The 26,138-nt window shown below is 42.0% G+C and overlaps 1 protein-coding gene across 1 annotated transcript in view; it reads left to right on the plus strand.

Moving 5' to 3' along the window:
* Positions 1-26,138, plus strand: part of MBD5 (methyl-CpG binding domain protein 5) — a 193,668-nt gene that overhangs the window by 153,493 nt on the left and 14,037 nt on the right. The gene's annotated exons all lie outside the window — the stretch shown is intronic.

A 26,138-nucleotide genomic window follows, 5' to 3' on the forward strand; every position in this document is an offset into this window, starting at 1 on the left:
AAGTATACAAACCTAAAACTGTGAGCCATTGTAAAGTACAAGGTTATTAATAAGAAATGTAGCACAACATAAATGTCTTTTTTTTTCACAGTTTTTGTGGTGGTGGTATAACCCTATCTCCCAGGCAATTGAGCCAAGTTTCAGGCCTTCAGCCTGAAATTGATTGGATTGGATTCAATTGATGGATTGTCAGAGGAAGGGATCCCTTATCCCTTTATTCTTAGAACCACCAACCCCACCTCCAAACCCTTAACCCTCTGGAGAGCGCTGCCTCTTCCCCTCGCCTGGGACTCCCTCCACAGCCGACTGCTCCGGCTTCCGGGAGGCCCTCCAATGGCAGGCTCTGAACCCGTTAAATGCCCACCACCTCGCTTCTCTTCTCTCATCCACCCCTCCAACTCCTCAGTCCCACGATGTAGCAGAGTTCCAGTCACTCAGGAAAAAGGAGACCAAGGTCATTCCTCTGTTTGGTTTCTCGGGGCCGCAGCACAGAGCACTGCACCTGGGCTCACTTTTGATATCAACAGCTCTTAGTTCTCCTCCCGGGTCTCCTGTGTCTCTCTGTCCTTTCCATTCCCACTCTCACCCCTACCCCCAAGCCTGATGGAATGCAACTGGCTACGCTGGGCTTCATGGCCTGGAGGCGGGAACCCTTCCTCCTGGGGGTAGGTTGAGTTTGTCTTTCCTGTCGTGGCCGGATTGCCTGCCTGGTCCGTCCTGCAGTCACCTGAAGTAAACTTGTGTACTTTAGTTGACTATTTTTGTTATAAGTTGATGTGTTTGGTATGTTTAAACCATTAATGTTGTCCTTTTTTTTTGTACCAATCTGCTTTTCTACTGCTTTGTCTACACGGTTGTTTTTATTTACAGATTCACAGCATATGTGTGTTTGCGTATTGGGTGTGTCTGCGTGTATGTGGGTGTTTGTGTGTGTTGATGTGTAGAAGTTTTTTTAGCCTTTGCTTTTTTGTCTTCAGACTGAGTTTATGTCTGCCAAGCCTTCTTTTTGATATTTTAAACTAATTAGGTTTGTGCATCCCTGACCCGTGTATACTTTACATCAGTAGACCATGTAAAGTATGTTTGTGCCCATGATTTCACTGGTTGCTTATGGCTTGATGTGGGTGCTAGGTATTATTTCAGTCCACACAGGTTTGGTTTTTTTTCTTTTTTTCTCTCTCCTACAGTTCTATGGTTTCATGTAAGCAGTTAATGTAAATATTGTTAGCATTACAGGTCATGCAGTGCTGTAACATTTTTTTAAATGTTGCACCTACTTTACAATTAAAAAAATTGGTCACTCGTACTTGAATTTTGCCCATAGAGCCATTTCTTTCTCTTTGTATTAAAGCCAATTCATTTTTTTTTTCAATTCATTTTTTAAAAATGAAGGCTAGCCCTTCTACATTAGTACATTTTTTTATTCCCTAAAATAAACTTTTTTTTTCCAACAAATCTGAGAATGGAAACAGAATGAAAAAAATTTTGCTCCTTTAAAGAACTTAATAGTCCCTAATTTTATTTTGTGCCCTTTAACAGTCTTAGGAAGCACAAGGAGAATAAACTATACCTTTAAGTGTTTTTTTAAGATTATTTCAAATGAGTGAAATCTAACTGAGCAGCACTTATTTGTCTTGTTTGTAGCATTAAAAGCAATCAGGGTTTTTATTTATATAAGGAACATTTTTGGTTTGTACTTTTTAGTCCTATTGTGCATGTAAATTCTTTGAGAAGAATATTCATCCCTTGTGATATCGTGGGCCACTTTTAGTCTTTTATTTGAACGCTGACTTTGAGTTATTTGCTATGTCTGTTTTTTAAGTAAACACAAGCTTCTTTTTTGAACGTAACACTGCAGAATTTTGGGAGGAGTGGAGGGTGGTGGTTCTACTTTCCGTAAGTTTATGAAGATTTTCAGCTGACTTGTCCCATGAGGTGATTCTTTTTTTCATTTCAGACCATGATAACATGTTGTAGTTAACTCTGGTAATCTTCCATGCAGTTTGCAAAGTTCCCTTGTAAGTCACAAGTGGTTTCGCATTGAGATTTTAAAATCTAAGATGCTTAAGATGCTGGTGACATTGCTCTTTCGGAAAAGAAAGCCAAGATTCTAGACCTTACTGAAAATCTGATATCTTGTTTACTTTGTCCATTTATGCCCAAATGATGTAATGCAAGACTCAAGACTTTTCAATGTAGTGTATAAAATGAGTTATGCATTACTTGACTCATTTGGGGACTATGAACAAATACTATCAACCAACCAGAACTGTAATACTGAATTATTGTTTATCTTTTTCTTTCATTCACTCTATCACATTTGCATTAGCCAAAGAGATAAGAACATTAGTAATTCATATGTGTAAGCAACCCAGAAGTGAATATTAAATCAGTGAGCCAAAAAGCAATAAACAACTCAAGCACGGGAAATCCTGCTAACAGTGGGCAGTCTGATATAGAAAAAATATATAAAAAACATTATCTTCAAATATGAAAGATTAATTTGTATCTACTGTAAATATGTATTATCAGCCTTATCTGCTTTTATACACACTGTGTGTGTACCTCAGTGACCTTTTATAAACCGGAAAAATGGTTGATTTAATAATTTGTTATGTAAATACAAAGTTGTCTATAAATTGGAAAATTTGATGCCAGATGGCTTCACAATATACAAATGTGTTTTGTAACATCATGCCTTTATGGATTAAGTATAAATACACTGGATTGTCTGTGTAGAAGAGTAGCAATTTACATTTCACCTGCATATCAAATGGATATTTTTGTCCAAATGGTTATACTCGTAGAAAAAGAAAATGACCTGAACAGTTTCAATGTGAAAAACAAATATGGTTTTGAATTCACCAAAACTCCTTTTCACACTCAAGAGTCTATTCAATTCCACACTAAATGCCTTGTATTATGATATTTCCATAGGAGAGTCATTGATTCAAGACTGGGATCTACCTAGGAAACCTCCCCAAACTGAATAATTCTACTTTAGAGACAGGCTGTGCATCTTAATTTCTAAATCACAGGCAGGGGAGGAACCACAGCCTTCTTATTGCTTTTTAATGTATTCTTTTCTGCTTTGTTTCCATACATCATGGAGAGCACCACACAGACAAAGAGGGCCTAGTTCTGTGCACCAAGGTATCTACAGAGTGTCATCTCCACTCAGAGCTCCTCGGCCTCAGCACTGTTGACATTTTGGGTGAGCTCATTCTTTGCTGTGGGGCCTGTCCTGTGTATTCTAGGATGTTTGGCAGCCTCCCTGGCCTCTACCCACCAGATGCTAGTAGCATCCCTTCCAGATTGCAACAATCAAAGGTGACTCCAGACATTGCCAAATATCTCCGGGCGTGGGAGTGGGGGGCGCGTGTGGGAGACAAAATGAGATTCGAAAACCACTGCATTAACGGAATCAGTTCTGGAACATATGTCTGTGTAAAATATGGGCATGTTTTGCATGCTGTAGTCAACAGGAAACTGATTCCTAGATCAAAATCCAAAACAAAATCCATGCCAAAGGAATGCTTCTCAGTCCATGTTTAAGAAAGTGAATATACTAGCTTCAGTTTCATTTTGAATACACTTGACACTTTTGATCATAAGATTGACCCAGGAAAATCCTGTTTTGTTTTTTTTTAAATTAATTAATTAATTTATTTTTGGCTGCGTTGGGTCTTTGTTGCTGCGCACGGGCTTTCTCTAGTTGCGGAGAGTGGGAGCTAATCTTTGTTGTGGTGCGCGGACTTCTCATTGAGGTGGCTTCTCTTGTTGCAGAGCACGGGCTCTAGGTTGCTTGGGCTTCAGTAGTTGTGGCTCGTGGGCTCTAAAGCACAGGCCCAGTAGTTGTGGTGCACGGGCTTAGTTGCTCCACAGCATGTGGGATCTTCCTGGACCAGGGCTCGAACCCGTGTCCCTTGAATTGGCAGGCGGATTCTTAACCACTGCGCCACCGGGGAAGTCCCCACAGCATTTTATTATTTTGAGGTATAACTGATTACAAAATTACGTTAGTTTCAGGTATACAACATAGTGATTAGTGATTTGAAGATTTTCGTAGAATATACTCCATTTAAAGTTGTTATAAAATATTGGCTATATTTCAGGTGCAGCATTTTTTAAAAGGAAAATTTTTAAAAGATCTGAGCCCACCATAATTCTTCATATTACATTTGTTGAGCAAGTTCCATCCCAGTCTTGAGTTATGTACCTAACTATGTTTGTGTAAATTCACACTAATAGTCATGAAGAAATGCTATTCAGTACACTTACAGTTACTGCCAACAACATGATTCCCTATGTCTCTCACACAAATTAGTGCTCTATTGGTAGAGCAATAATGTTTCTACTTTGATGATCAGAGACTGGGAAAGTTTGAAGTCCCAAAGCATTTTGTTAGATTGTTAGGAAGCAAGGCCTGCTTCCCAGAATGCACAGGTAAGTATAGGTCAGATCCAGGCCCTCGGCACCATCCCTTCATCCTACACACCTCACTGGAAAACAGGAAGCTGCAGAGGAGCATGCGAGATGTCAGAGGTACCAGGTGAGCACCAAGGGTTATGAAAGCACAGGAAAGCGGGACCACAAGGAGTCAGGGCCCAGAACAAGGCCATCTGGGTACAAGGACCTCTGCCCCACAGCAGGGGGGACCACAGTGGCCTTTCATCATCCATTCCAGCCAATGATTATGTACATGCCCTTCAAAATATCCCCAGCCACAATTAGTCACCTCCTACATTCAATGAACATTGAACTCGAGGGCTTTTTAAAGCTAATTATCTGTTTAAAAAGGGGGGGGGGGCAGAAGCAATTCTATGATCCAGATGCCAGCAAATAGCCCTTCTCTCTAGCACAGGGTCCTGTACACAGGAAATGGAGCCTCAACAGAGAGACAGCCCATTATAACGTTTACAAACTAGTCCTTGGAGGGGGATTGTCCACATTGAAATCTAGGCTGTACCACTAAATAGTTGTTTGACTTTGGGCAAGTTACTTAATCTATCTGTGCTTAGCCTCCAGGTCTAAGAAAGAGGGATAATAACAGCACTTCCCTCGTGGGGTTGATGAGGGATAGAATGAGATAATGCAGATAAACTCTTAGTGCCTGGCACATAGCAGGCGCTCAGGGACTGTTTATTGTTAAGCCGCAGTTTGAAAGGTTTAAATTAGAAAAGGGAACTTATTGCCAGGGAACGTTGTTGTCAGACATAAGGAGGAGTTGTGTGTAGAGTTGCTGTCTCCCCAGGAGGCCTTTTAAAGGTAGAGTGGTTCCCCTGTCCAGGGCAAAGTGCAACACAGAAGCCCTCTCTGGTGTACCCTGTCCAGCCCAGTTTCGGAATCTGCTTCCCGGGGTGTTTCTCAGATGAATTCCGTTGTCTATAATGCCACATGCGGAAATGGACCGGTGAAATGATGTCCCAAGAAACTAGTCTGGAAAATGATTTCTCCAAGAAGTGCACTGGCTGTGGGAACCAGAACAGAAGCGGAACTTCAGCCACAGAGTGAAGTTAGAACCGGCTCTTCACATAAGTAGCTCAAGATGTGAAAAGTTTAAACAATTTATAATCAGTCAAATCAGAGAATGCAGCGTTTAGAACAGGGAAAGGTGTATTTGACTTGAGAGACTGAAATTTGGTGTCCTTGTTCTTGCCCCTGACTGGCTCCGTGAGTTAGGACAAACCCCTGAAAAGATTCTGGGGCCAGACTTCTAGGGTGTGAGTCCAGTCATTCAGTGGCGGTGTGACCTCAAGCAAATTGCCCTCTAAGTGCTTTAGTTTCATCATCTGAAAGTGGGGCTATTAGGATCATAACGTTGCTTGAGGATTAAATCGACATGAAGCACTTAGAAGAGTGTAGGCTTGGAGTAAATGCTCTGCAAATCTAGCTATTGTACTGTTATTACTGTTAATAATAGAAGTGGAGCCTCACTCAGTTCCTTCATCCACAGATGGGAACGACGAAGCCCTCACTTGTCTTGAACCAGTCTTCTTGGGGTAGTCACTTGAGGGGGTCCTGCTCTTCGCATGGAACCAGTTATTTCTCTTCCCTGATTTCAACATGGGTGCTCTTGAGAGGAGTAGGCCTTTGAACCAAGCACGTGTCAGGAAGTTCCCCGAAGATTTGAGAATATGGAGGGTTGGGAGAAGATGTTCGTAACTCTCCTAGGATGAGCCTGCCCTTAGGCATGAAAATGAAAAGAGAGAAATACACGGAGGCACGCTTTTAAAGAGGAGAGGAAAGGACTCATAATCTGCTAGTACTTTTCAGCGCTATTAAGGATTACTATTTGTTTCTTACTTGGAAGTTTATGTCTAAATACTATACCTAGACTTTTTTGTCTAGGTACAAAAAAGTCTAGGTATAGTATTGAAGTATATGAAAAATACTTTTAAGACTGTGAAGCCTTAGGCACATCTTGCTAAAAGAGGGGGCAGAATTTGTCAAACACTGGTGAAAGGGGTAGGTTTAGCTGAACACTGAGTTGCCAGGGGCAGGGCCTCTCCAGGGTGTCCTGTCTTCAGCTCCATGGGCCTCTGCGGAACACTGATTATGGGGAACGTGGCCAGGATGACTGGTCGCCCGGGGCTTGGTGACTGAATCCCCCCAGAACATAGCTCTCCCCGCCAAGTTAATCTTCAATAGCTTTCATGGTCAGGGAAGATATCCGTAGGAAATCTGAGATCTGTTACAGTTTCTGTCCCCCTTTTCCAATCAAATAGGGATCGTCTAGAATCGGTAGGTTCCTTCAGATTTCAAAACAAGCATGGAGGTTAGGAGCCTGTGATTTCAGGCTGAGTCTCATTGTTCTGGTTTATTTGGCACAGAATGGGAAGCAAAAATTCACAGGAGCCAGGAAAGAAAGCATGCAAGGACTGGTGTGAACTAATATACCAGCTCTCTCTGGACAAGCCATCTGTCTGAACAAGAGCAGGCAAAGCTGAAGAGAGATTGTTCCCCCACCCCACCTTTCTCTTGGCTTCCCAGCTCTTCCCAAATGTCCAAGGTGATTACAGAGCAGGTGAGGCATCCTGGGAGGAGGAGAAAGTGTGTGCACTGTGTTTCTGTGCTTCGTAAGGCAACCAGGTTAGGCAAGAGATCAGGCCATATAGCAATGGCCATTCTCAGGAGCTCATAGCTTTCTGAGCAGAGAACAAAATAAAAAAGAGATGTGGTTCCTGCCTCAAAGAATAGCTTTCCTTGTTCTGAAGCAGTGGTTTCCAAACTTTATTATCAGAAATTCCTATCAGTAAAATAAAAATAAAATTGGGGACATACTATAAGTATACGCGCGCGTGTGTGTGTGTGTGTACTATGTGTACTACTGAATTAATACATTATGTGTGTTATAAAACACCCAAAATAAAAATTAGGAAAGACTGAGATGAACCAAACAGAAATAGAAATTTTTATTTTTTCCCTCTTTCTCACCCCAGTAGATTATCTTGCACTGTGCCTGGGGTGCGTGCACTCAACTTTGGAGATCACTCTAAGTGATGAAATACTGGGAGGTCATGGCATGTTGCTCCAATACCAAAGGCAGCGATGGAACCAAACCATCAACGGGAGCTCCTTGAGGAGGCACCCAGTTTTTCTTATTCAACTTTCTATGCTCAGTTCTAATTAAATGGTAGGTAAAGAAAGAAGAAAGGAAGGAAAGCGTCCTGAAAACCTGATAACTGACGTGGAATCCATGTTTTATATTAGGTTATATGACTAACCTTGATCTTTCTATAAGCTCAAAGTGTCTATCAAATCTACCTCTCTGGCTGTGAGACAGGGTCACCTTCTCAGGAGAGTTGCTGTAGGTGAGAGATCCAGACTGTAGGCCCCGCACTGCTGCACCACCCTTGTAGAAGTGAGAGGACACGCCAATGCCATGCTCACATACCTGGGCCAGGCACCCTGAGTGTGCGCATGCATGTGTATTCTATGCACTCCCAGCCCCAGGAAAGTTCTGGAGCTTTCTTGACAGATACCCAATGTGTGTGGTTCTAGGCAGCTCATTCATAAGGTCACAGTGTTGTAGAAAAAGAGCTGAACCAGGTTGTAGTCTCAGCTCTGCTGTGTGACCTTGGGCAAGTGCCTTAACATCTCTCAACCTGAGTTCTCTCATCTGTCCTGAGGGAAACTGATGTCACCCTACCTGACCCACAAGGTTATCATGAAGTTCACATGAACATGCTTATGAAGGTATTTTGCAAGAAATGCAAAACATAGTACCTTGATATCATAAGGTATTTAGACTTATGTGTTAAGGTCTTTTCAAGGCGCAAAGACAAACTTTTCCTAGAAATCTTGGAGTTAACTATCCTGAGAAACTATCTCTTGAGGAGACCAGCTTAGAGGGATACTGGCTCATAGTAGATTTCTAATCTGAACCCAGAGTTCTGGAGGCTTCATAAGCCTAAAGAAGAAACCAAATGGACAATGGTGACTCCCATAAAGCAATTTGGGTAGATTTCCATTTTTCTAGATAATGCCAAGATTTCCAAGGGAGGAGATTTGTCTGTTCATTTCTTCAATAAATATTTATAGAGCATCTTATCTCTGAGATAAAGGCCCCTTCCTCAAGGGCGCTTGTTCCTGAAAATGAGAAAAACTTGTGAACAATCATTGCAATACACTGACAAGAGCCACAAGCCAGGTGTGACTTACAAACAGCTTTGGATACTGGGAGGCTTAAATATTGGGGAATCGGGTAAGTGACTTATGGAAGTACAGGAATTCAGGCATTGCTAGGAGAGGTAAAGGACATTCAAGAGAGAGGGAAAGAAGTACAAAGGCCAGGGGCTGGGTGGGGGATGGAAAGAGGTAGAGAATAGCGTGGTTTTCAGGAACTCTGAGGGATCCAGTAAGTCTTGAATGTGATGTCCAGGAAGGAGAGAGGTAGATAATAAACCCAGAAAGTAAGCAGAAGCCAGCTCATGGTAAAAGTGGGGTGCCAGCAGGTCTTTTAGGCCAGCAGAACTTGGAAAGCCATTCGAAACATCTTAAACCAGATGAGTGACAGCCATCCATCTATACACACACCAACAAATATTTGTTGTGCGCTTAGCATATGCCAGCACTATTCTAGGATACAATGGTAACTATGGCTGTCATGTTCCTACTCTCACAGAATGGATAGTCTAGTGTCAAAGATAAGAAATTATTAAAGTATAACGAGTATTATGATGGCCATAGGAGCCTATGGCACCATATAATGTTGTTTTACAAAGGCCACTTGTCAGTATGCCTAAAAATGAGGCCACTTAGATGATATGTAACTCATATGTTGTTCTGCAACTATGACATTCACCCATGAAAACAGCTAGGAAATAATAAAGAATATAAGTGGCAACTCTGGTCAAGATTCACCACTGCTATATCCACATCCCTTGGCGGTGCCTACCCCAGGCTCAGCTAGGTGGCTATCATCTGAGGTGTTGGTTGCAGTCAGATGGTGCCTGCAGAGTCATGATGAAGGCTTCCTCCCCACGTGTCCAGTGGCTGATTGATGCTGGCTGTCAACTGGGACCTCAGATGGCACTGTTAGCCAAAACACATGGCTTCTCCATGTGCTCTGGGCATCCTCACAGCATTGCGTCTGTGTTCTCAGAGCAAGTGTCCCAAGACACATTAGAAAGAGCCAGCGGGAAGCTGCACTGCCTTACTAACCTAGCTTCCTAAGTCACATGTTATTACTTCTGCCCAGTTCGTTTGGTTGGAAGCAGGGCCCTAAAGCCAGCCCATATTCTGGAAGAGGGGAATTTGACTGCCTGTCCTGATGGAGTGACAAAAATTTGCAGACACATTTAAAGCCACTACATAGATTTTCAACAAAATATGTGATTGGAATGTATTCTCTTTGCTGGTATAAATATTGCTAAGATAAAAATAATTGCTAATATTTGGGGAACACTTATGTCCGAGGAACAATGCTAAGCACTCTACGTGTTGTGAGAATTAAATGGCATACCACTCCCCATCCTATGGGACAAGTACTATTATTTCCCCATTTCACAGATCTGGAATCTAAAACTGAAAGATTTCAGGTAATTTGTCTGGTTTTTTTTTTTAATTTATTTTTATTTATTTATTTTTGGCTGCGTTGGGTCTTTGTTGCTGCACGCGGGCTTTCTCTAGTTGTGGCGAGTGGGGGCTACTCTTCGTTTCAGTGCATGGGCTTCTCATTGCGGTGGCTTCTCTTGTTACAGAGCCCGGGCTCTAGGCACGCGGGCTTCAGTAGTTGTGACATGTGGGCTCAGTAGCTGTGGCTCACAGGCTCTAGAGCGCAAGCTCAGTAGTTACGGTGCACGGGCTTAGTTGCTCCGTGGCATGTGGGATCTTCCTGGACCAGGGCTTGAACCCGTGTCCCCTGCATTGGGAGGCGGATTCTTAACCACTGCACCACCAGGGAAGCCCCTAATTTGTCTGTTTTACCCAGATAGAAAGTGGCAGCCCCAGGAGAGGAGCCCAGGTGGGCTCAGGGTCCAAGCACTTATCCACTAAGCCAAACTGTCCCGTTTCCTGAAGGCTCATATATAAGGTGAAGTTCAGGTACTTGAAATAGACTTCTCCAAGTTAATGAGTGAATGTATAACCGTATCCAACCTCACATGAAAAGCATATTTGTACAGTTCATAACAAAATGGAGAAAATGTCTTCCTGCTAGCTCTTATGCGAAGGTTTCTGGAGGAAGGAGGTTGGCTTTAAGAGAAAGATGCTGTGATAATCCTTTTGTGGAGTAGAAGGGAGACTCCCCAGCCACGTTGCAGGGCAGGAGAGAGCATCTTGGAAGAGGAGGTGCTGACTGTTGTGGGGGAAGGATGAAGAAAGAGGCAGGTCTCCCACCCTTCAATCCACCCCATTTCCCACAGGCAAATCAGGAGGAGATTTTAGGAGAAGAGACTTATCTAAAAGAGATTTCCTTCTTGTAAAGAGATTTACAGGAAAGATGCTACATGCTGTGCAACATGAACTCCCTCCATGCCTCTGAAAATTTTCAGTGAAATTGCAAAAAATCATGATGAGTTTCGGTGTAGTTGGATTTATTGTTATAGCTAGTTTAGGGGCTGAGTTTTGTATCACAAATGGCTCAGAATCAGCCAGTGCTCAAAGGGGGGGAATTAACTTCCGGGGTCTTAAATCATGCCCTCTAACAAGTAGTTCATGTCCCTGACGGAGCGATGGAATTCATTAACTAGTTGCAGTCCCACTAAGGCCCTCTTCTTCCTTGCCAGGAATTGGCATCAGACTCAATCTGTTCCAGAAAGAATGAATCTCCTCCACTGAGCATAAGCTTACTGAGTGCCTACAACACTGATCATACCCAGATACTAACAAACCTCGGTGACATTAAATTCTGGATTAAGGGGCTGTTCACCTTGTTTTGCCCACTCTAGATACCAGGAATCTACCAGGAAGGTAGGTCCCACTTGGTCCAGACACATAACAATTCTTCAGTGAGTCTATGAAACCAATTCGAAGTACTCACTGAGACTAACCCAATGCTCTGTGGTGAGAACCAGGTAAATTAGACGGTTGTTATTCCTTTGGTCTCAATCCCAGAAAAAGGATGAGATTTGGAGACTGGAGCTGGGCAGAGCTGAGCAGAGCTGGAGCTGACCTGCAAGAGTCACGAAACGTGAGCAAGAAATATACCTTTGTGGTTTTAAGCCACTAGGATTTGGGGATTGTTATAAAACACTCATAATGTAAATTACACACTGTGTGGAAGGCTTTGTGGAATGTGGAGTTGTACAAGACACAGTCTCTGACTTCTAGAAGCTTACAATCTAAGAAGGATAGACACCCAAGTATCTTGTAAAGTAGCAGAAGCGGCCAAGATGATGAGTGAGGCAAGACGACCATAAGGACGGTTAGCAGCATGGAAAGTCAGGGGAGATTTCATACAGGAGGGATGACCGGAAGGCTCAATGATGCAGGGAATGCAAATAGAAAAAGGACTGAGGAGATGTCTGTGGATTTTGTTTCTAGAAGACAAATAGGGGCTTTGAGGAAATACTTCCAGGTGAGGGGGTAGAGGGGGCAGTTAAGGGGTAAAGGAGGTGGAGAGGAAGCAAACCCATCAAAAAAGATTACTCTTTCAACATGTGTGGTGAGAGAAACCATAGGGATGGGGGAAGTCAAAGGACTGTGCCGTTTTGCAGGATGAGGCAGCAAGCATACTTGAGGTCTCCGCCCTTCCTACTCTCCCTCCTCATAGAGTCTACCCCGCCCACTGTGCCTGCTGAGAGGAGAGGGAATTGGCCAACTCCAGGCTCCCAGCCTCAGATGACTGGACTGAGGGGGGCACCTGATTTGAGGAGGACAACCCAAGTTGCGAATGACATAACACTTCAATGACCAGGCTCAAAAAGATGACTGGGGAGGAAACTTGCACAAGCCTCTTAGCCTCATCCACCAGAGGGCAGACAGCAGAAGCAAGAAGAACTACAATCCTGCAGCCTGTGGAACAAAAACCACATTCACAGAAAGATAGACAAGATGAAAAGGCAGAGGGCTATGTACCAGATGAAGGAACAAGATATAACCCCAGAAAAAAAACTAAATGAAGTGGAGATAAGCAACCTTCCAGAAAAAGAATTCAGAATAATGATAGTCAAGATGATCCAGGACCTCGGAAAAGGAATGGAGGCAAAGATTGAGAAGATGCAAGAAATGTTTAACAAAGACCTAGAAGAATTAAAGAACAAACAAACAGAGATGAACAATACAATAACTGAAATGAAAACTACACTAGAAGGAATCAATAGCAGAATAACTGAGGCAGAAGAACGGATAAGTGACCTGGAAGACAGAATGGTGGAATTCACTGCTGTGGAACAGACTAAAGACAAAAGAATGAAAAGAAATGAAGACAGCCTAAGAGACCTCTGGGACAACATTAAACACAACAACATTCACATTATAGGGCTGCCAGAAGGAGAAGAGAGAGAGAAAGGACCAGAGAAAATATTTGAAGAGATTATAGTCGAAACTTCCCTAACATGGGAAAGGAAATAGCCACACAAGTCCAGGAAGCTCAGAGAGTCCCATACAGGATAAACCCAAGGAGAAACACGCCGAGACACATAGTAATCAAATTGGCAAAAATTAAAGACAAAGAAAAATTATTGAAAGCAGCAAGGGAAAAACGACAAATAACATACAAGGGAACTCCCATAAGGTTAACAGCTGATTTCTCAGCAGAAACTCTGCAAACCAGAAGGGAGTGGCATGACATACTTAAAGTGATGAAAGAGAAGAACCTACAACCAAGATTACTCTAGCTGGCAAGGATCTCATTCAGATTCGATGGAGAAATCAAAAGCTTTACAGACAAGCAAAAGCTAAGAGAATTCAGCACCACAAACCAGCTCTACAACAAATGATAAAGGAACTTCTCTAAGTGGGAAACAAAAGAGAAGAAAAGGACCTACAAAAACAAATGCAAAACAATTAAGAAAATGGTCATAGGAACATACATATCGATAATTACCTTAAACGTGAATGGATTAAATGCTCCAACCAAAAGACACAGGCTTGCTGAATGGATACAAAAACAAGACCCATATATATGCTGTCTACAAGAGACCCACTTCAGACCCAGGGACACATACAGACTGAAAGTGAGGGGATGGAAAAAGATATTCCATGCAAATGGAAATCACAAGAAAGCTGGAGTAGCAATACTCAGATCAGATAAAATAGACTTTAAAATAAAGAATGTTACAAGAGACAAGGAAGGACACTACATAATGATCAAGGGAGCAATCCAAGAAGAAGATATAACAATCATAAATATGTATACACCCAACATAGGAGCACCTCAATACATAAGGCAACTGCTAACAGCTATAAAAGAGGAAATCGACAGTAACACAATAATAGTGGGGACTTTAACACCTCACTTACACCAATGGACAGGTCATCCAAAATGAAAATAAATAAGGAAACAGAAGCTTTAAATGACACAATAGACCAGATAGATTTAATTGATATTTATAGGACATTACATCCAAAACCAGCAGATTACACTTTCTTCTCAAGTGCGCACGGAACATTCTCCAGGATAGATCACATCTTGGGTCACATATCAACCCTCAGTAAATTTAAGAAAATTGAAATCATATCAAGCATCTTTTCTGACCACAACGCTATGAGATTAGAAATGAATTACAGGGAAAAAAACGTAAAAAGCACAAACACATGGAGGCTAAACAATACGTTACTAAATAACCAAGAGATACTGAAGAAATCAAAGAGGAAATAAAAAAATACCTACAGACAAATGACAATGAAAACACGACGATCCAAAACCTATGGGATGCAGCAAAAGCAGTTCTAAGAGGGAAGTTTATAGCTATACAAGCCTACCTCAAGAAACAAGAAAAATCTCAAATAAACAATCTAACCTTACACCTAAAGGAACTAGAGAAAGAAGAACAAACAAGACCCAAAGTTAGCAGAAGGAAAGAAATCATAAAGATCAAAGCAGAAATCAATGAAATAGAAACAAAGAAAACAGTAGCAAAAATCAATAAAACTAAAAGCTGGTTCTTTGAGAAGATAAACAAAATTGATAAACCATTAGCCAGACTCATCAAGAAAAAGAGGGAGAGGACTCAAATCAATAAAATTAGAAATGAAAAAGGAGAAGTTACAAAAGACACCGCAGAAATACAAAGCATCCTAAGAGACTACTACAAGCATCTTTATACCAATAAAATGGACAACCTGGAAGAAATGGACAAATTCTTAGAAAGGTATAAACTTCCAAGACTGAACCAGGAAGAAATAGAAAATATGAACAGACCAATCACAAGTAATGAAATTGAAACAGTGATTTTAAAACTTCCAACAAACAAAAGTCCAGGACCAGATGGCTTCACAGGTGAATTTTATCAAATATTAGAGAAGAGCTAACACCCATCCTTCTCAAACTCTTCCAAAAAATTGCAGAGGAAGGAACACTCCCAAACTCATTCTATGAGGCCACCATCACCCTGATACCAAAACCAGACAAAGATGCTACAAAAAAGGAAATTACAGACCAATATCACTGATGAATATAGATGCAAAAATCCTCAACAAAATACTAGCAAACAGAATCCAACAACACATTAAAAGGATCATACACCATGATCAAGTGGGATTTATCCCAGAGATGCAAGGATTTTTCAATATACACAAATCAATCAATGTGATACACCATATTAACAAATTGAAGAATAAAAACCATATGATCATCTCAATAGATGCAGAAACAGCTTTTGACGAAATTCAACACCCATTTATGATAAAAACTCTCCAGAAAGTGGGCATAGAGGGAACCTACCTCAACATAATAAAGGCCATATACGACAAACCCACAGCAAACATCATTCTCAATGGAGAAAAACTGAAAGCAGTTCCTCTAAGATCAGGAACAAGACAAGGATGTCCACTCTCACCACTATTATTCAACATAGTTTTGGAAGTCCTAGCCACAGCAATCAGAGAAGAAAAAGAAATAAAAGGAATACAAATTGGAAAAGAAGAAGTAAAACTGTCACTGTTTGCAGATGACATGATACTATACATAGAGAGTCCTAAAGATGCCACCAGAAAACTACTAGAGCTAATCAATGAATTTGGTAAAGTTGCAGGATACAAAATTAATGCACCGAAATCTCTTGCATTCCTATACACTAATGATGAAAAATGTGAAAGAGAAATTTAAAAACACTCCCATTTACCATTGCAACAAAAAGAATAAAGTACCTAGGAATGAAGCTACCTAGGGAGACAAACTCATTCTTGAGGCCACCATCACCCTGATACCAAAACCAGACAAAGATACCACAAAAAAAGAAAATTACAGACCAATATCACTGATATGTATGCAGAAAACTGTAAGACACTGATGAAAGAAATTAAAGATGATACCAACAGATGGAGAGATATACCATGTTCTTGGATTGGAATTATCAATCTAGTGAAAATGACTATACTACCCAAAGCAATCTACAGAGTCAATGCAATCCCTATCAAATTACCAATGACATTTTTTACGGAACTAAAACAAAAAATCTTAAAATTTGTATGGAAACACAAAAGACCCCGAATAGCCAAAGCAGTCTTCAGGGAAAAAAATGGAGCTGGAGGAATCAGACTCCCTGACTTCAGACTATACTACAAAGCTACAGTAATCAAGACAATATGGAACTGGCACAAAAACAGAAACATAGATCAGTGGAACAAGATAGAAAGCCCAGAGATAAACCCACACACCTATGGTCAACTAATCTGTGACAAAGGAGGCAAGGATATACAATGGAGAAAAGACAGTCTCTTCAATAAATTGTGCTGGGAAAATTGGACAGCTACGTGTAAAAGAATGAAATTAGAACACTCCCTAACACCGTACACAAAAATAAACCCAAAATGGATTAGAGACCTAAATGTAAGACCGGACACTATAAAACTCTTAGAGGAAAACATAGGAAGAACACTCTTTGACATAAATCACAGCAAGATCTTTTTTGATCCACCTCCTAGAGTAATGGAAATAAAAACAAAAATAAACAAATGGGACCTAATAAAACTTCAAAGCTTTTGCACAGCAAAGGAAACCATAAACAAGATGAAAAGACAAACCTCAGAATGGGAGAAAATATTTGCAAACGAATCAACGGACAAAAGATTAATCTCCAAAATATATAAACAGCTCATGCAGGTCAATATTAAAAAAACAAACAACCCAATCCAAAAATGGGCAGAAGACCTAAATAGACATTTCTCCAAAGAAGACATACAGATGGCCAAGAAGCACATGAAAAGCTGCTCAACATCACTAATTATTAGAGAAATGCAAATCAACACTACAATGAGGTATCACCTCACACCAGTTAGAATGGACATCATCAGAAAATCTACAAACAACAAATGCTGGAGAGCGTGTGGAGAAGAGGGAACATAACAGTCCTATGAGATGGGTGCTATGATTGTCCTCATTTTACAGATGAGGAACCCAAGACACAAAGAAGTTGTGCCCAAGATGACTTGCAGGAAAGCCACGATATAAACTAAATAGGCTGGCTTTTAGCCACCTTGATCACTGCCTCTCAAAAGGGAGATGAGAGGTGCTCCCTGAAGCCCCTGGGAGTCGACCCTTCCTAAGGTCAGGCACTTGAGTTTGATTGGATTTCCTGAGATCATCTGAGCCTATCTGAGCCATCCAGAGTGGCTTCAGTTCCTGGCAACCAAAAGAACTCAAACCAAATCAGATGTGAGACTTGAGCTCTCTGGGTGAGAGAGACTGCAAATGTTAGAGAGAAAAAGGGATTGTTGATGGAGCGGACCTGCAAGGAAGCACAAAGGGGTGGGATTAAGGGTGAGAGAGAGATTGTTCTTGTCCCATAGCCAGAACCATATGGCTTAGTTTTACCATCAGGCGCCCACAGTGCCAAATGGCAAGTTAGACAACTAACCAAACCAAGAGGAGTTACACATAACCCGGGGCTGTGCCTTTCTGGCCTACCCAGCCACTAATGGAGCCGGTGAGACTGGGCCTACGTGACTCCTCCTTTCCGAGCCCTAGTTGCTCTGTCAATAAAATTGGGATGATGATAAAAAATGGAGAGCGTGTGACTTTCCAGGACTCTGGGGAAACTGCAGAGGTACAGAGCACCACGGTAGGGCTGCCCCCTGTGGCAGCCAGACACGGGGTCTCGAGCCAGGTTTTCCAGAGGCTGTCTGGGAGGTGGAAGTCTGAGTGCAGGCAGTTTATCAGGGAATGCTCTCAGGATCAACACCTGTGAGGGGTGAGGGCAGCCAAACTGAGCGGAGGGAGAAGTTGCAGCAAAGGCAGCAGCCAATTCCGTGGGGAACTTGAGCTAGGATGGCCCCTCAGACTTGTCCCAAACTGAGGCAAAGAGCTGTGCCTTTGAACCCCACGCCCTTCGAGAAGTCACTGGGCCTGGGATGCCCTGTTAGGTGAGGCAGCTCCCTTGAGTCAAGGGCAGGTCCTGGGGAGAGACTCAGCTGTGAGAGCTTCAGCAGGCAACATCCTGTGCAGATGCGAGTGGGGAGTGAATGCCTCAGCCTTGAAAGGGGGGCTCTGGGCAGCATACCACAGCACTTGCTACACAAAGAACTGAACACCACTTGTCAGAGGCCAGATCAGGCAGGGAGCCTGGGCTTTGGAAAAGTGGGGACTGAAAGGGGTCAGGAGGAGACTGCAGAAGGTTGTCTTGTACTGATATGATCTCGCTCTGTCCCCACCTGAAATCGTCAGGAAAGTACATGACCTGTGAAAATGCTGCATGTGTCTGGATGTGTGTGTGTGGAAACTCTAAAGAAGGGACTCCTGTATCTAGTCTGAGGCCAAGAAGCCCAAGGAACTTAACAAAAATTCAGAGAGAAACTGGAGATAATGAGGCAAGGGAACTTTAGGGAGGCCACAGAATTACAGTTTGGGCCAAGTTTAACCTAAATCTCCAAAGGGCAGGGAAGTCTCAGGTGTGTCATATTAGTCAAGGGCACTTTTCCTGGCATTCAGCGGGGTTTTAAGGATTTCAGAGCTCCCAGAGCGAAATAGAAACTGCTCTCTGCAGCACGTGTGTTCCCAGCCCACTTCTGGGCTGTTAAGTTACTGAGAATTGTACCAGTCCTGATTCTGGGGACACACTATGAAATGAGTGCGAGGATAAGCCTCTGCCCAAAGCATCCTCACTTCCGGGGAGCACACACAGAGAAAGGCCACGTGAGGACACAGCAAGAGGCATTTGCAAGCCAAGGAGAGAGGCCTCAGGAGAAACCAAACCTGCCAGCACCTTGATCATGGACTTCCAGCCTCCAGAATGGTGAGAAATACATTTCTGTTGCTTAAGCCACTGAGCCTGTGGTGTTTTGTTATGGCAACCCCAGCTGACTGAGACAGGGAGACAGGCAACCAGGAAGCAGGGGGCTGAGAAGGATGGTGCAGGAAGATAAACCCACCCATGTGTCCCCCATTTTCTCTCTTTTCTCTTTCCTGCCTCACACGATCTGACCCTGGAGGGGTCAGTGGCCAGGGGACACCAGGCAGAGACGTGTTTCCAAGGCTGCATGTAACTCTGGACAGAAAAATGTATAGCACTGGAGACCAGAGCCTCCCAGACTCCTTTGCAAATCGGCTTTCAGGCCGGAGGTCACCTGCTGCAGGCACTTGAGGAGGTAAAGGGAAGAGAAGCAGCTTCACACCCATGCCTCCTTCGCTTCCTGCCACTTGTTTGCTTCTTGTTGGCTATTGCCAAGGTCACTGACCTGAATTCAGCTTTCAAGGTAAATTTGTTTCACTGTAATACTTTTGGTTCCAGTTTGGAACTTGGGTAAAAAGTATCACCCAATTTAAGAAAATGTTCAACGCCCAAATCAGAACTGAAAACTGAGAACAAGGAAGGTGAGAGTTTACTCTCTGGGCCTCCTTATCCGAAAAATGAGGCAGTTGTACTAGATTTGCGGTTTAAAAAAAAGTTCTGTTTTGTTTTTTTAACCACAAGAAGGCTTTCTTCAGAGGAAATCTTACCAGGAAGTAGAAACAAGGGAGGTACATATGAGCTGAGTTGCTCAGATCAAAGGGGAAGCGTGAATTCCAGGATCCTGCCCACCGAGGTGAGGCTCTGCAGAGCAGGGTCTGAAATCACTTTACTGTCATCTCTGAAATCCTCTTCCAGCCTCTAGTCTGTGATCTCTGAGGACTTGGTGGTCTGAGCCGGTCACCTCCTCGCCACACTGTGGGGAGAGAGTGGAGCTGGGGCCCAGGGGAGGGTCCTCAGCTACTTCTCCTAAACTCACCATCCATCCGTTAACTCCCCATGGGGGAGGGAGGGCTGGGTGGGGAGAGAGGCCAGGTGAGGCCAACTAGCTGAAGCTCCTCCACAGAAAACCAGGAGGAGTGGCCCCAAATGATACATCCTATGACCCAGGATGGGGAAGCCCACTCACCTCCCAGGACAAAACTGCCCTGTGCCGTGTATGTTGCTGTCCTTTCCTCCTGACTTCTTGCTGCAGGAAAACCCTTGCTCCCTTTGTCTAAGACCAGTCCCCGTCTGCACGGCCCCTCCTAGCTCCCTGGGTGCCTCTCCCAGGCACCTTCAGCCTCTCCTTCTCTGCCGGCCTCTCTTCATCAGAGTTAAAAAAAAAAAACCCTGAGCGAAAAGGCCCTTGTTCCCTCTTCTCCTCCCTGTTCATGATGCTTTAGAAGAGCGCCTACAATTGGCATCTCCACTCCTTCCTTTGCATTCACTTCTTAAATATTCTTTTCTGTATTTACATGTCTTGATTCCTTGCTCTTTTCTTGGTTTGCATTGTCAGTTCTGTTGTGTCCTTTATCCTTGTGGTTGGGTCACCAGCTGAGAGCAGAGGTCTTGAACTTGCTGTTCTGTTGCCAGGAGGGGTGAGTAGGGGGTAGCAGGGCAGCCTCAGGCTTGCCCTCCCCCCCTGCTTTAAGGCTCGCATGGAGCCTTCCACTGAAACCAGTGCACCAAGCTTGCCACCAGCCTTCTTGTTATTTGAGATAAATCCATTAGGGTTTATCTCAATCTCCCTCTGTCTCACCAGCACCTCAGCTCTGGGGCACTCACCAGCTGCCCTTTAAACAGGCTCTTCACCAGCCTTTTTTCTTCTCAGCAAAGAGTAGCCCCCTCCACCAGAATGTCCCCTATGCCCCTAAACTGAATCTCCATTCCCCCTGCCGCTGCCTTAGTTCAGACCACCATCAGCCCATCCTGCATACACGCGACCGCTTCCTAACTGGGCCCTCTGCCCCAGCTCAACCCTCTCTAGTTGAGAACTCACATTGCTGCCAGGGTGGACTTTTTTTTTTTCTTAATTTTTATTGGAGTGTAGTTGATTTACAATGTTGTGTTACTTTCTTCTGTACAGCACAGTGAATCAGTTATACATAAACATATATCTAATCTTTTTTAGATTATTTTCCCATATAGGTCATTACAGAGTATCGAGTAGAGTTTCCTGTGCTATACAGTAGGTCCTTATTACTTATCTATTTTATATATAGTAATGTGTATATGTCAATCCCGATCTCCCAATTTATCCCTCCTCCCCCTTCCCCCCTGGTAACCAGGGGGTTGTTTTCTACAACTGTAACTCTATTTCTGTTTTGTAAACAAGTTCGTTTGTAGCATTTTTTTAGATTTCACATATAAGTGATATCATAATGATATTCATCCTTCTCTGTCTGACCTACTTCACTCATTATGACAGTTTCTAGGTCCATCCATGTTGCTGCAAATGGCATTATTTTGTTCTTTTTTATGGCTGAGTAATATTCCATTGTATATATGTACCACATCTTCTATATCCATTCCTCTGTCGATGGACACTTAGGTTGCTTCCATGTCCTGGCTATTGTAAAGAGAGCTGCAGTGAACATTGGGGTGCATGTATCTTTTCGAATTATGGTTTTCTCTGGGTATATGCCCAGGAGTGGGATTGCTGGGTCATATGGTAGCTCTATTTTTAGTTTTTTAATGAACCTCCATACTGTTCTCCATAGTGGCTGTAGCAATTTACATTCCCACCAACAGTGTAGGAGGGTTCCCTTTTCTCCACACCCTCTCCAGCATTTATTGTTTGTAAACTTTTTGACGATGGCCATTCTGACTGGTGTGAGGTGATACCTCATTGTAGTTTTGATTTGCATTTCTCCAATAATTAGTGATGTTGAACATCTTTTCATGTGCCTTTTGGCCATCTGTATGTCTTCTTTGGAGAAATGTCTCTTTAGATCTTCTGCCCATTTTTTGATTTGGTTGTTTGTTCTTTTGTTATTGAGCTGCATGAGCTGTTTGTATATTTTGGACGTCAATCCCTTGTCAGTCGCTTCATTTGCAAATATTTTCTCCCATTCTGTGGGTTGTCTTTTTGTTTATGGTTTCCTTTGCTGTGCAAAAGCTTTTAAGTTTAATTAGGCCCCATTTGTTTATTTTTGTTTTTATTTTCATTATTCTAGGAGATGGGTAAGATCTTGCTGCAATTTATGTCAGTGTTCTGCCTATGTTTTGCTCTAAGAGTTTTACAGTATCTGACCTTACATTTAGGTCTTTAATCCATTTTGAGTTTATTTTTGTGTATGGTGTTAAGGAGTGTTCTAATTTCATTCTTTTACATGTAGCTATCCAGTTTTCCCAGCACCACTTACTGAAGAGACTGTCTTTTCTCCATTGTATATTCTTGCCTCCTTTGTCATAGATTAGTTGATGGTAGGTGCATGGGTTTATCTCTGGACTTTCTATCTTGTTCCATTGATCTATAAGTCTGCCTTTGTGCCAGTACCATATTGTTTTGATTACTGTAGCTTCGTAGAATAGTCTGAAGTCAGGGTGCTGATTCCTCCAGCTCCGTTTTTCTTTCTCAAGATTGCTTTGACTATTCAGGGTCTTTTGTGTTTCCATACAAATTGTAAAATTTTTTGTTCTGTGGAAAATGCCATTGGTGATTTGATAGGGATTGTGTTGAATCTGTAGATTGCTTTGGGTAATATAGTCATTTTGATAATATTGACTATTCCAGTCCAAGAGCATGGTGTATCTCTCCATCTGTTTGTGTCATCTTTGATTTCTTTCATCAGTATCGTATAGTTTTCTGAGTACAGGTCTTTTGCCTTTTTTGTACTCTTTCTGAGTACAGTACAGGTCTTTTGCCTCCTTAGGTAGGTTGATTCCTAGGTATTGGTAAATACCTAGGATGGTAAATGGGATTATTTCCTTAATTTCTCTTTCTGATTTTTCATTGTTAGTCGTTTTCTAACAAAAAACTACGGGGTGGACTTTTAAAGACAGAGATCTAACATGTCAGTGCTGGGTAAAATCACGGGATAAAGGCTTAACCCCTGAATGTAGCTTTGGAGGCTGTTATGGACTGAATTGTGTCCCCTCCACCCCAAAATTTATACATTGAAGCCCTAACACCCCCAATGTGACTGTATATGGAGATAGGGCCTTTAAGAAGTAATTAAGGTTAAATGAGGTCATAAGGATGGGGCCCTAATCAGATAGGACTGATGTCCATATAAGAAGAAGGGACACCAGAGATGCAGGCAAACAGGGAGAAGGTCACGTGAGGAAACAGTGAGAAGGCAGCCATCTACAAGCCAGGGAGAGATGCCTCAGGGGAAACCAATCATGTCGGCACCTTGATTTTGAAATTGTAGCCTCCAAAACTGTTTGAAAATCAATTTCTGTGGTTGAAGCCACCCAGTCTGGGGTGTTTTGTCATGGCAGCCTGAGCAGACTAACACAGAGGCCCTTTACATGCTCTGCCCCACCCATGTCTCCTCCTTTCACAACAGTGCTCCAGCCAGCCGGACTGCCTGTACACCCTCGAATGCACCACACTCTCATCTCATGCGGTCACCATTTCCTCTGCATGGAATGTCCTCCCACTTCATCACCATCTCTACCACTTGGATGAATTCCGTACACATGTTGGTCACAATCTCCATCCAGGGTTCATAGAGTTGTCCACAAAAATGTTCTTTTATGTGAACTAATAATTCCATCTTTCTTTTCTTAACTTTTTATTGATGTTTCTTTATATTTTTATTATTTATTCTTGGGTATCCTCTGTGCTTTGTACCCCTCCTCTTCAAACTCGTATTAAAACTCATCTACCCACCTCACACCATCTGCAACAATGAACTCAAAATGGATCAAAGACCTAAATTTAAGCCCTAAAACTATAAAACTCTTAGAAGAAAATATAGTTGCAAATCTTCATGACCTTGGATTAAGCAGTTTTTTTTTTTTAATGTGATAACAAAAACATGAGCAACAAAAGAGAAAAAGAGATAAGCTGGACATGATCAAACTAAAAACTTTTGTGTTTCAAAGGACACTATCAAGAAGGTGAAAAGGCAGCCTATAGAATGGAAGAAACCTTTTTCTAATCATATATCTAATAAGGACTTTTATCTAGAATTTATAAAGGACGATTACAACTCAGTAATAAAAAAGTAAAAATAAAAATGGGCAAAGCATTCTGAATAGGCACAGAAGATATTCAAATGGCCAATAAGCACACAAAAAGATGTTCAACATCATTAGCTGTCAGGGAAAAGGAAATCAAAACCACAATGAGATACCCCTTCATACTCATTAGGATGGCTGTAACCAAAAAGTTGGTTAATAAGAAGTAAGGATATGGAGAAACCGGAGCCCTTATACATTACTGTTAAGAATGTAAAATGGTGCAGCTACCTTGGGAAACAGTCTGACAGTTATTCAAATGTTTAAACATAGAGTTACCATGTGATTTAGCAATTCTACATCTAGATATATACCCAAGAGAAGTGAAAATATATGTCCACACAAAGACTTGTACATGAGTGTTCACAGCAGCATTATTCATGATAGCCAAAAAGTGGAAACAACCCAAACATTCATCAGGTGATGAATGGATAAACAAAATGTGTTATATCCAGACAATGGAATATTATTTGGCAGTAAAAAGAAATGAGTTACTGATACATGAAACAATGTGAGTAAACCTTGAAAGCATTATTGTAAATGAAAGAAGCCACAAATGACTTCACATGTATGATGGCATTTATATACAATGTCCAGATTAGGTAAATAAATCTATAGAAGCAGAAAGTGGCTGCTTAGGGCTGAGGGAAGAGAGGTTGAAGAGTGATGGCTAAGGGGTGCAGGGTTTCTTTTAGGGTAACAAAAATGTTCTAAAGTTGATTGTGGTGATGAATGTACAACTCTGTGAGTATAGAAAAAACCATTAAGTTGTTTATTTTAAATGGGTGAATTGTATGGTATATGAAATATATTTCAATAAAGCTGTTTTTTAAAATCCTGCCTACCATATGACCCCTAGAGTAGAGGTCTAGATTATCCTGCTGTTATCTGGGGAAAAGTATGGTAACTGATTCATACAAAGGTGTTACTGACTAGGCATATCCCAATACGCCTTCCTCTCAAGTTTTATTTGAAGTTAGTAGAAGAACATTCCTTCACTAAAAGGAATTCTTTTTCAACTTTAAGCTCATTGTTAAGAATGTTTTTTTAAATAAATATTTTGACTTATTTTAAAATTTTTCAAAAATTTAACTCTTTAATTTTTGGTGTTATCATCTGTTCAGTGACTGACTTTTCCTGCCAGAGCTAAATAATCCTTAGCAGAACAGGGACCAGGTTTGTCTTGTTCTTCATTGTATCACTAGCACTTAACACAGTGCCTGGCTCAGAATAATCCCTTCATAAATATTTGTTAAATAATGTCTTATGAGTAAATGAGCAACTGAGTGAGTAAGAGGGAGAATCGCCTCTAGTGTCCCTAGAATATCTCCCACAGGCAGGCATCAATATGCCCCCGAGGAAGTCTGGCCCTGGAGAGAAGTTGAGGGGACAAGCAATGTCCTTGGCATGGGTCATGCAGCCCCCGGTGCGCTCTGAATTGGCCTCTTAGGACATTCCTGCATATTCCAATGATGCTGTCCTTGATCTAAACATTTCTGGAAAAGCCTGCATAGCCATGGGGTGAGGGTAGGATATCTTTTAGCTTCATAGTCACCTCTTATGTTTGACTCCAAATGCTTTCACCCAGCTAAATTACCCACTCTATCCGCCAGACTTGCCCGAAATGACTTTCTGTAGTTCTTAAAACTAAATTTACCTCCTGAATGATAAAGACTTGCTGTCATCAAAGTTACTCCAAAGACAGTGGCTGAGGCAAATCTAAAGCGGGCTTCAAGGGGCATCTGAGCAGTGGCTATGAACGAACACCTCGAGAGGGGAAAACTCTCCCCTAGGTACAGAACCTCCAAATGTGTGCATGAGAGAATGTGACCTCAGAGCGACATGATGCATGTGCCTAAACAGATACAGTCAGATCGAAAGTGACTGTGTGATTCAAGCTGGGGGCGCCAGAGATGCTGAGAAAGGCAAGACAGAGACAGAGAATGCCTCCTTATAAAAAGTAAGAAGAATTCGTTTAGATAAAAGAATCCTTTAAAGAAATGTAGCCAGTTCTGGGTCTTAAAAAGGCTTAAATCAAAGGGGCTGAAACAGAGCAATCATTTGCAATTATAAAATGCTTGTAAAATATTAAATGTGTTATATTTAATTTTTTAAAGTGTACACTTCCATGTT

This window comes from Eubalaena glacialis, chromosome 1 (genome assembly GCF_028564815.1).
Source record: "Eubalaena glacialis isolate mEubGla1 chromosome 1, mEubGla1.1.hap2.+ XY, whole genome shotgun sequence".
Taxonomy (NCBI): Eukaryota; Metazoa; Chordata; class Mammalia; order Artiodactyla; family Balaenidae; genus Eubalaena; species Eubalaena glacialis.